Source organism: Canis lupus, chromosome 8, assembly GCF_011100685.1.
Source record: "Canis lupus familiaris isolate Mischka breed German Shepherd chromosome 8, alternate assembly UU_Cfam_GSD_1.0, whole genome shotgun sequence".
NCBI classification, from domain to species: domain Eukaryota; kingdom Metazoa; phylum Chordata; class Mammalia; order Carnivora; family Canidae; genus Canis; species Canis lupus.
The window spans coordinates 26,749,746-26,760,226 of NC_049229.1; the positions used below are offsets into that span (position 1 = coordinate 26,749,746).

General features: G+C 47.9%; 1 pseudogene; it reads right to left on the reverse strand.

The window, feature by feature from the left end:
- Positions 1–942: 942 nt before the first annotated feature.
- Positions 943–10,481, reverse strand: LOC119876481 (annotated as a pseudogene).

Genomic DNA, 10,481 nt, shown 5'->3' on the forward strand with positions numbered 1-10,481 from the left:
TGAGAAAGAATTTTTTCTAAATGATCTGTCGAAATATTTGTATATACTTGGAAAAAAAACACAAACCCACCAAGACAACTAACAGTCCACCCTGTACTCTCTATCCCCAGAAAAACTAAGAATTAACACACTTCAAAATATGCAATAAAAATTGTAGTGTAATACTCAGAAGCAGATGGTGGACTTGCCAGGGTGGGCAGGGGGAGAGAAGCAGATGCTCTGCTTAGGAGCAGGGGGTGGCCTTGGAAAACTGAGTGGACACGCAGACAGAAGCATAGAGGACACACACTGCCAGGGAAGGCCTGTTCCCGTCCGTGCTCTCTCCTCCAGGTAGGAGGCATCTCATCACCTGCATGTTGACTTCTCAGGACTGAGGAGCCTATCCCTCCCTCTCCACCCACTCTAGTGATCTGCACAGTAAATTTTGTGGCCTCTGACTAAAACAGGCGTAGGCCAAGAACTGAGGTCTAACTCTGGAGGACCCCAGTAGGCTTCCTTCAGGCTCTTCCAAGCAGGAAGTGCATGGGATGCTCACTTCCCCAGGCATCTGTGAGGCATGAAGGGAGAAGGTGAAGAAAGGAGAGGCCTGATGGCAGAAGTGACTAGAGCCACAGTGACTCTGGACCTGGCTCAGTTTTGTGGGTAAGACCTGCTGCCCCTGCCACCTTATCCTTGTGCTGAGGACAGACTGTGATAAGTCTTCACAGCTAGGAGTGACCTAACTATAGTCCATGCTGCTTCCATATGTGTATACCAATATACATATTATTTTTACCTGGAATAAACGCAACAGATTCAGATTCTTTGCTGTAAATGTTGGCTTTCCTGCCCTGAGGACTCTGCCTTCAGGCCCACCACCAGGCGCATGCTAGCTTGTCATCTGCCCTGCCCACCCTCCCACCCACCATGAGAAAGTGGCCCCATGATGGGCAGAGAGGATGACACACAGCACAAGAGGTGACTGGAAGGAAGGGCCACCTCACAAGACCCCTAACTCTGAGAACCTAAGGAATTGTGAAGGACTCAAAGAGGGAGCTGAGAATCAAGGTCACTGGGTTTTAACTGCAATTGAATCACTCGGACAGGATGATCTTAGTCTCCAGAAGGGACAACCTAGAAATCAAGAGAGCACTCATCATAGGAGCCCTGTCTGCGGGTCTAGTGGCGGTGCCTCAAAAGCTTGCCCCTGAACTCCTTCTGGCCACTGTGGCAGTGTAAGATCTCATAATCAGTTCCTAGCCATGCCAGGCTGGCTGCATCCTCCAACCAAACCTAGTAGTACATCAGTGGCTGTCCCCACGGCTCCCATGGTATTCCATTCTGCACACCTTTGCCCATCTTCCAAGAATCCTGCCATCACTGTCCACCTGTGTCCCAGTAGCACCTCACTGGTTTCGTAGCAGTCGTCCCACACCCACTTGGGCAGTGACTGGGTCTTGGATGAACCGCTGTCACAGAAGCCTCCCCATGGGCCCGGCAGTGGTGCTTGGTGTCATTATCTTTAAAGGATGTAGCTCACTCATCGCAGCTCTAGCAGGCAGGGGTGATCTGGTCCATCAGCCAGAAATCATAGCACTGATGGGCCCGTGGCTGAGCTCAGACACCAACGGAGCCACAAAGTTCAACCCATCCAAGAGGTGCCAAGCAACACAGTGGTTGTCTTTCAGAAACGCATCCATTGCAGGCCCCACAGGCACAGTCTCGGTCTGCACTCAAGTATCCACAGGATCTTGGTTTCCAAACTACTATTGCTGGCTATGACAGACCACATCACACTTCGGACATTCGAGCGCATACCCAAACCAGGCACAATTTTTGAGACCCATCCAGGGGGAGCTGGTGGAAGCAGATGTCCTGGGCACTATGCTGGCTTCCTTGCTGTTCTCACAGCAGGCCTTGTGGGTATAAACTCAGTTGGGAGTACCTGCAGTGGCCCCTGACTTCATGAAATACTCCTTTCCTATGATTCCTGTGGTCCTTACATCCAGCCCCACAGCTGAGGCCCCAGGAGGAGCAGGAGAAGTACTCATCTGGAAAATAGGAGTTGTGTGCCATCTGGGCATGGGGTCTCACTGCTGAAGCGATTGGTCGCTCAGTGCCTTTGGGGCTTTGAAGATGGCTCCAGGGTGCCGGGGAGAATGAGTAGCGGTGCAAAGCCTGCTGAAGCCCAGAGAAGTCTGTGAGAGGCTTCTAAGTCTCGTTCCCTTCTAGTGAATGGAATGGAAGGCTTCAGAGAAGCAACCCAGCTTCCAGAACTGGTCTTGGCAAGCTTCTCTGGCACCTTGAAGGCTGATCAGAGCCCAGCAGATGAGTGTGCTCAGTGTCATGGAAAGTGACAATAGCAATGCCCGAGGAGGACAAGGGGACATCCAGGACACAGCAGGCAGGAGTAGCCATGAGCTCCTGGGTGAAGTGCTTCCAATAAGCTTCAGAGGTGTCCCCAAGGCACCCGAAGAGGTCATTATGCATCCCACCTGCCTGAGTTCGAAGGATGGTGAGGTCTGGGGTGGCCAGGACCCTCGGCAGCAGATGTGTTGCTTGGTGGGCTGCACTGGAGCCCCAAGGAGCCTGTTCCCTCCTGCTTTGTGGCCTGGGTCCGCACTGCCCATACTCGCACGGTGCAGGGGTCCCAGGCAGGGGAGGTTTTTAAAGGCTTCACGGCCATGAAAGAAAGTATGGTTGAGGTGTGAGACTTTCCATCACCAGTATTTCAGAAAATGGAAACCACCTTCCAGTACTGACCAGGTCTGCAGTCCAATTTCCTAGTTGTCCTCTTCACCAGTGACTGGAATGTGTCTTCTTCTCTTTCCACTTGGAGGAAACTCACAACTTTCCCAGTCGTCTTTTCCTCCTTGTCTCATCCTGCTCTTCTTTCTTCAGGAATCCCTGGACCTTGGTGACATGGTACACAGTAAGGGGGTGTTTCCCTTTGGTACCCCTCACCCCACCATGGTGAGTCCTCTCTTGCGCCCTGAGGCTCAAGTTGATCTTACAGGTCTCCCTGCACCCTCTGCTTCACTCCTGGCCCTGGTGAATGCCCCTTGGGGCCCTTGCTGGGGTCACTAAGGGGTGTGGCCTACTTGGAGTCCTATCAGCTCAGGGTTCCTCAGGTGCTCCCGCCAATGGTGATCCTTTTCATACAGGAGACACTGCTGCCGCTGTACTCACCACACCAAAGCCAGCTTTGTCAGCCCTGCCACCGGCCTAACTTTCCTGCTACATCAGCTGGGAGTTCAGGCCTTTCTCTGCTGGAGGAGTCTGAGCACTCAGACTCAGATTAGTAAGGAAACCATCCACCGTGCAACCATCCCTGGGCTTTCCCCATGAGTGGAGACAATGGCTTTGAGTCTGAAGCCTGCATGGAATTTCCACAGGGTTCTGAACACCTTAAAACAAAACAAAACAAAACAGAACAAAACCCTTTGTTATTCTATTAGAATACTCACAAATGTTCAAATTTAAAATTTTCTGCTTCCAAAATTCTTGTATCAGCAGCAATGTTGATTTGGTTTGATCCTCTGTAAGGTGTAGGCAAATAGGTGGTCACAATGAACTTGAAAGGGTCTTTTATGTTTTGGGGAGATCTGATGGGTACACTAAGGTGGGCTTATCAGTTGGGTCTCAGCCACAAGGTTTTGGTAATGAAAGAAAGGCATCAGGAGCTTTTCAATATAATCCAATCTCAAGCCAACATTTTGAGGGGACCCAGAGCACCTGGGCAAGGGCCAGGTGGGGTTCGGCAACAGTGGGGCACTGGTGGGGGCAGGGGCTGTTCCTGGGGGCACCAGTGGACCCATCCTCATCCCCATCTCTGTCTCCCTCCTCCTTCACTGCCTCCTGGGCTCCTCCTCCCTTGTTGTCAGTTGGAATCTGCTCATAGGTTTAGTTTTAAACCAGTGATTCAAAGCACAATTTAGCTGTTCCTCTGCAGACTTTAACTTAAAAAAAAAAAAATCCACTGGGGGATAATTGTTCACATCCGCCTAATGATGTTTCTATGTGAAAAGACATAATAGAATGTACAATTTTGAGTTACAATAGCTTTCAGTTTATAATTAAAATCAAAAGGGTAAAATTCAAGAATGAAAGAACTAGATACTTCAGAAAGGTATTCTTCATATGAGGACTCAAGGCAACATGTTTTGTTAGCAGTATCAGACTTTGATTTTTTTTCCTGATTTTTTTCTACTTTTGTGCAGGTAAGGTATGGTATGAAGGAGCAGATGTTTTGTGTCCAGCAGGACAATAATTCACTTCCTTATGACTATTTGGCTTCCCCTTGTTTGTGCTGTTCATTGCTAACAGAGGCCCATGATGCTGTCAGTGGGGTCTGAATATATGGTTTGGAGCCAGAAAGCCTTGGGAGAACTGCCAAAGAAATCATTGCCCTGGGCTCACTCAGGCACCTGTCGTCCATGAGGATTCAGAGAAACTCAGCTTTGACTGAACTGCTGTTACTGGCCACAGCCCTTGTTGCCCTGGACCCACAAGGATCTCGGCCATAGGACTGAGAATGCTAATGCTAAGCAGGCACCAATGACGGAAGGTCAGGCTTGTGTTGGAAAGAACATAGCTCTAGGGCAAGGCTGGTGAATGAAGAAGGGTAAGGGTGGATAGCTCTGACTGGGGCATGATGGAGAAGTCCAAATGTGCTGACTCCAGTGAAAGACTAACATGGTCTAATCACAGACAGTAGGTGCTCAATGAATGCTTCTTAACTGGATAAATCGGAAGACTTTGGTCAGATGGTCCTGGGTGGGTTGGGCTAGGGAACCATCTGGGGTTGTTAAGGGTCTGTGGAAAGATATATTGCAGCTTGAACCAGGGGGCTTCCGTAGAGGAGCAGGCACCAAGCTACAGTGGTTTTTTTTAATATAAAAGCTGGGCTTGTTTAAGTAAGGTTGGGGTAGAAACTCCTAGTTGCCAACCCAGCATCTACTCTCACCTTTTTCCTTAATAACACAACCCATATTTTAATTCAGGTGGCAATGTGCCCAGTTGAACGATACATTCATCTGCCACATTTACAACTGGGATGGTCATTGAGGTATAAGCTTAAGCTGTTGGGTGGGTCTTCTGTGAAGATTCTCTAAGAGATGCTAGTCTACTGACATACTCCTTTTTTTCCCCTTCTCCCTTCCCCTGTGCCTTCCTGGAATAGGAAGGTCAGTGTGATGGCTGGTGCTCTAGCTGCCACATTGGACCATGAATTGAATGTGAAGATGGAAGCTATATGCCAAGAATGGTGAAACAAAAAAATAGAGAGAAACTGGAACCCTGATGACACTATAGCTCCCATACCAGCCAGACTCTAGCCTTCTTTTATGTGGGAGAGAACTAATTTTCTCTCTTGTTGAAACATCTGTTGTTCTTCATTCACCTGGGACATCACAAGCCTAGCAATCCTGAGAAGACTTTTAAGAGGGAAGAATTAGGAAGAATGCATTTGGGAGGTTTTTTTTGTTTTGTTTTTGTTTTTTTTTTTTTTTGGTGTATTTACTTATGTTTAGTAAGCTATAAGATAAAGGTGATTTAAAATGACAAAATACAGTCTGCTTCTCTAAGCTCAGTCACAAAAAGTAACCAAGGGGTTGTGTATTATCGTGTTACATAATTTTTTGGCTTAAATAAAAATAGGCTTTCTTCTCTCATGTAATTGAGATGTCCAGAGGTCAGGTAGACTTGGGATGAGGTCCGATACTGTAGCTGAACAAAGGAATGAAGTCTCAGTATCTTTGCATGTCAGTGAAGACATTAGTCTCACCTGACCACAAAATCCCTGAAGCTTTTGGCAAAGTCTTCTTGTATCCAGACTGGGTCCCCAAGCCAATCACTGGGGTAGGATGGCTAGGACAATGGAGCCCACTAGATGATCCCCTCAGGGGATTGTAACAAGGTTTTTCCTCCTAACAGAATGGTTGGGGAAGTTTGGGACCTTGCTGGGAGGAAGGCAAAAAAGGGAATGTGGGTGAGGAGGCCACCATGTGTCCTCTACTTCTCCCGGCCATCCTCACCAGCCAGTATTATTTAAAGGAGGTCCAGTTTTTAAAAAGACAAAGGTCTTTTGCTCTCAAATGCGTTTTTGCTAGCCTGGAAGCCAGCAATAGGCTTATTGGTTTGAGGTAAGCATAGATTTTCCAGACTACCTTTGCTACTCTTACTTTCATTCATTGATTCAATAGTAAATATTTCTTGGGTGCTAGTTATATGTCGTACACAGCTGGCAGGTTGTGCCCAAGAGGATAGGCACATATTAAGCCATTAGGATTGATGGCACTAGCAGACGTGGATGCTCAGACTCCTTAGGAATGTCAGAAAGCAGGCATGAGGGCATGGGAAATAGGACAGGTAAGTCTTTCTAGTGATAAGGGAAAAGGACTAGCAGTTAGGCATAGGGCGGTGCCCAGAAGGAGCGCACCTGGGCAGCCTGAGTGGCTCAGTGGCTTAGCGCAGCCTTCAGCCCAGCACCTGATCCTGGAGACCTGAGATCGAGTCCCACGTCAGGCTCCCTGCATGGAGCCTGCTTCTCCCTCTGCCTGTGTCTCTGCCTCTGTGTGTGTGTGTGATAAATAAATAAAGCTTAAAAAAAAAAAAGAGCGCACCTATTATAGAGCCATCAGCAAGTTCCCTGGGTAGGTTGAGTTTCGTGAACCTGAGAAAGGGAAGGTTGGGGGGGTTGTGCATATGGAGACTTCAATCTGTGCTTGTTTTGCAGTCTGATCAGGGCTGGCTTGGTGATTAGGGTTCTGGATCTCCCTGGTTTGAAAATCTCTGGAGGGGGGGAGAATGGGTCAATAGTGGTTCCCGGTGTGGGCTTTGGGGGTAAAATGCTAGAAATAAGAGTAAATCCCTGACACTCCCAGGAAGAATTTTTCCCAATCTAGCTAATTTGCTGCTCTTCTGACCCTGGAACAGCTTGGGAGTTTTCAGTTTATCATGACACAATTCTTTTTTCCTGCAAGAGTCAGAGAATAGGGCTTCGTAACCCAAATAGTTCGCAGTATGGTATTTGTCTCTATTTAAAATCATCTCCCATGGGGTTCAATTAACAATGTACATGTCAAATTATGTCACACCTATTACTTGCTCTAATTTGGTCAGGCTGGGTCAGGCAGTCCCTGAACTGAAGAGAGCTGCTGGGCTCCCAGCAGACAGCCAGAGCGGCAGTGCCCGAGCTGTCCTTGGCCCAAGCTGCGTCAGGGTGTAACATCCCACTAGGAACTGCCAGGCAGCACTACGTGAAAGGTCAAGCTCATGACGACAGTGCTCGGTGATAAAGCCCCCTTTATCAGAGCTTTGTCCCTGGAGACTGTCGTATGTGGGTCTGAATCCTGGCTCCATCATTCAGTATGTGATCCTGGGCAAGTTCTTTAACCTTTCTGAATCTCATTTGCCACACCTGTAAAGTGGGAATACTCAGAACACCTCATTTATAGGGCTGCAGCTGAGGATTAAATGAGATAATGCATGTAAAATGTTTGGCAGAATGCCTGGCACTTAGTATAAGAACTCCGTGCTAGCTACCAGTAGTAGTAGTAAATTTTTTATCTTGTTCAGTCCCTCAAAACTGGGGCTCCTCCCAAGATGACCCACAGGAAATATTTCACCAGCCCTCCAGAAACTAAGAGTAGACAGGCAGTCCTTTCTGGAGGTTGTGCAGGGTAGCCAGAGAAGCCACAATGGTATTTTGACATCAGAATTATTAAAAAATGTGGCAAGAGCAGCCTTGACCTCTGTGCGGGTACAGAAAGCTTTTATCTCTGTCATGTGTGGCTATTCGACTGTTCTGCAGAGTTCCAAAGAAGCAGACGTAAGGGGGCCGAGTCAGTCATTCTCTCCATTTTAAATAGAGGTAAACTGAGTCAGGGAGCAGTTCACATACCCAAGTACATTTCTTTCCCCCACTTCTCAAAGGACAAGTGAAACTGTGGTAATTATAGAGCTAGAAGCAGAAGCTCCTGCCCAAATGACTTGGGACTGAGGCATCTGGGTCATCTACCACAAAGGAAGCCAATGTAGGGGAAATTATCTGGGGTTACATACACAAAAGCTATGCTTCTTACTCTTTTCCACATCCCAAATCTCTAGAGTAGTGCGGTGGCCCCTTTGTGCGTATATCCAGGAGGTGAGAGACCGCAGGAAAAGCCCTGGATTATATTCAAGAGACCTGTACTCTGACCCGAGTCCTGCCAAACCAGCTGTACGACCTTGGAAAGATTATTTTACCTCAGATTCTCCATCAGAAACGGAAGTGAAGGGTTTGGATGGCATCAGTGTTTCCCAAGCCTGAAAGCTCATGACTGTGCACTGTGTGTGTCTGGGGAAGGGTGGTGATTGGAGATCTGAAGCCTGGAAATCTGTATTTTGCAAGTGTTCTAGGTGATTCTAAAGAGCAGTCGCCATTGGGAACTCTGGACAGATGCTATCTGAAGTGCCCCAGCTCCAATATTTTCTGACTCCAAACCCCTATTAGCACATTCCACACAATTCCACACAGTTCGGGCCACAGGTGGCCGCTTTCATGGTGAACCTCCATGAAAAAGTCAGTGTGTAAGCCCGGGGAACGGCCAACTCGGCAGAGCATCTGGCTAGGATGGTGTACGGACAAGGTGGCCGCATGTGCTGGGACTTAAGATCTCTGCCTGTTTCTTGGCCTGTTGAGTGTTGGAGGCTTCAACCTGGGCCTGCCAGGGGTCAGCAGTCCTTTGACCCTGACTGTGACCATTCATTGCCCTACTCCAAGGGCCTGGGGCCTTCCCACCATGAGGGTGTGGTCTGGAACCCCGAATACACCTGTCCTGAGACTGAAAAATACATCAAGAATCCCAACAAGCCGGCCTTGCATCCTTGAGGCTGGCATCCTTCACATGAGCTTTTGAAATCAGTCATGTGTCTCCAGCTGTCCCAGAGTTACAAAAAGTCCCTGTTTTAATGAGGAGCTGTGGAATGCTAAGGCTAAAGCTGCCTTTAGTTCTTTCAAAAGTTTCAATTATGGGTTAATCCTGACATTCTTTGACTTTACTAAATGGGCAGGAGCCTTTCGTTGGCGGGTGGTGGTGGGAGGGGGGAGGGCAGGAATAAATTCTGGCTCCCAGGTCTGAATTTGATCCAGGAAATGTGTGTCTAGGCATCCTCTGGGTGGCAGAGAGAATAGGGGAGTGGGGATCCATGGCAGGAGCTGTGCTGTGGCCCTTCATGCCTACAAGATACCCTAGAAGGAGGGGGATGCTGCGTGGGTGCGTTGGTGGGGTAAAGGGAGGGTGTGCCTTGGCTAATGGGGTTGGCCACCACTTGCTCATGCACATTACTGCCATGCAACAATGAGAGCCTGGCGTTGCGGACGCTTCTGATTCTTGAAAAAAATTCAGAAATCTCAATTTTACCTGAATTCTACTAATTTTAAAATGCCGAAACATTTAGTCTAGAAAATTCTTCAGACCAAGTGAATCATACCATCTAGCCACAGACTGAGACTCTGAGTGGAGAGCCTGGCCTCAGGAACTGATCTAGGTGTTGCTCTAACATTCAGCTTCCAAATAAGCAGAACCCTCAAAGGAGATTCTCAAGTCTTAAGACCTAAATCCACCTCCTACTTGGCAATTTCTATTGTTGGCGGGAAAGAAGGCCCTAGCTATCTGAAGTTCTAGATATTCCCTTTCTCTGCTGCAGTGTAACACCCTACTGCAGTGCCATGGATCTATAGCCTGTACCTTCCCTCTCCCTCTGTCTGCCCTTCCTCCCAGGAACCCCCCAGTAACAGAGAACCCACTCCCTGGACCACGTCAGGTGGGTGGGACACCCAGTATACAGGCTATATCACTGTCTCCATTCCCATGCCAGGAAAAATTCAAACCCAATGAACAGAGGAGTACCTTATGGACAACCTTGAGCTATCAACTTATTTTTTAGAGGCAAAGTGCCTGTGTACTTTGGTACTCTATCAGAAACAACTTACTCATGACACATGTTATAGAGGATGAGTAGTGGCTCTAGAATTTCTATAGAGGAAAGTCTTGAAGGTAGCTTTTGTTTGGAAGCAAGGAATAGCCCAAAGGACTTTTCCTAAAACTACAATCTATATTAAACTCTCTTTGTACTTAAATTGCACATTTATTTAAAAAAACAAAGAAAACCTCCAGAAGCCCTGTCACCGTCATTGGTCAGGACATACACAAAGGCGACAAGATAGGGAGAGACATACCCCTGCTTCTACATGGGGAGGGGAATGGGCAGGACGAGGTCCCAGAACAATCCAGGTACAACATAAGCCCCACAGCTCAAGAAAATATTCAAATTGGAGGTTGAACATTTGAGCCTAGTTCCTGAAAATGTCCTGGATGAAAAGGATGCATTCTTACCAACAGGCTGAGCCATTCTGGACGAAACCAAACTTGCTCCTTGGCAAAGGTCAGTGGTAATGCCAGAATGTCCCAGACACCTGCTCCCATGGGCTTCTTCCGCCAGGCAGCCAGATGGCTCAT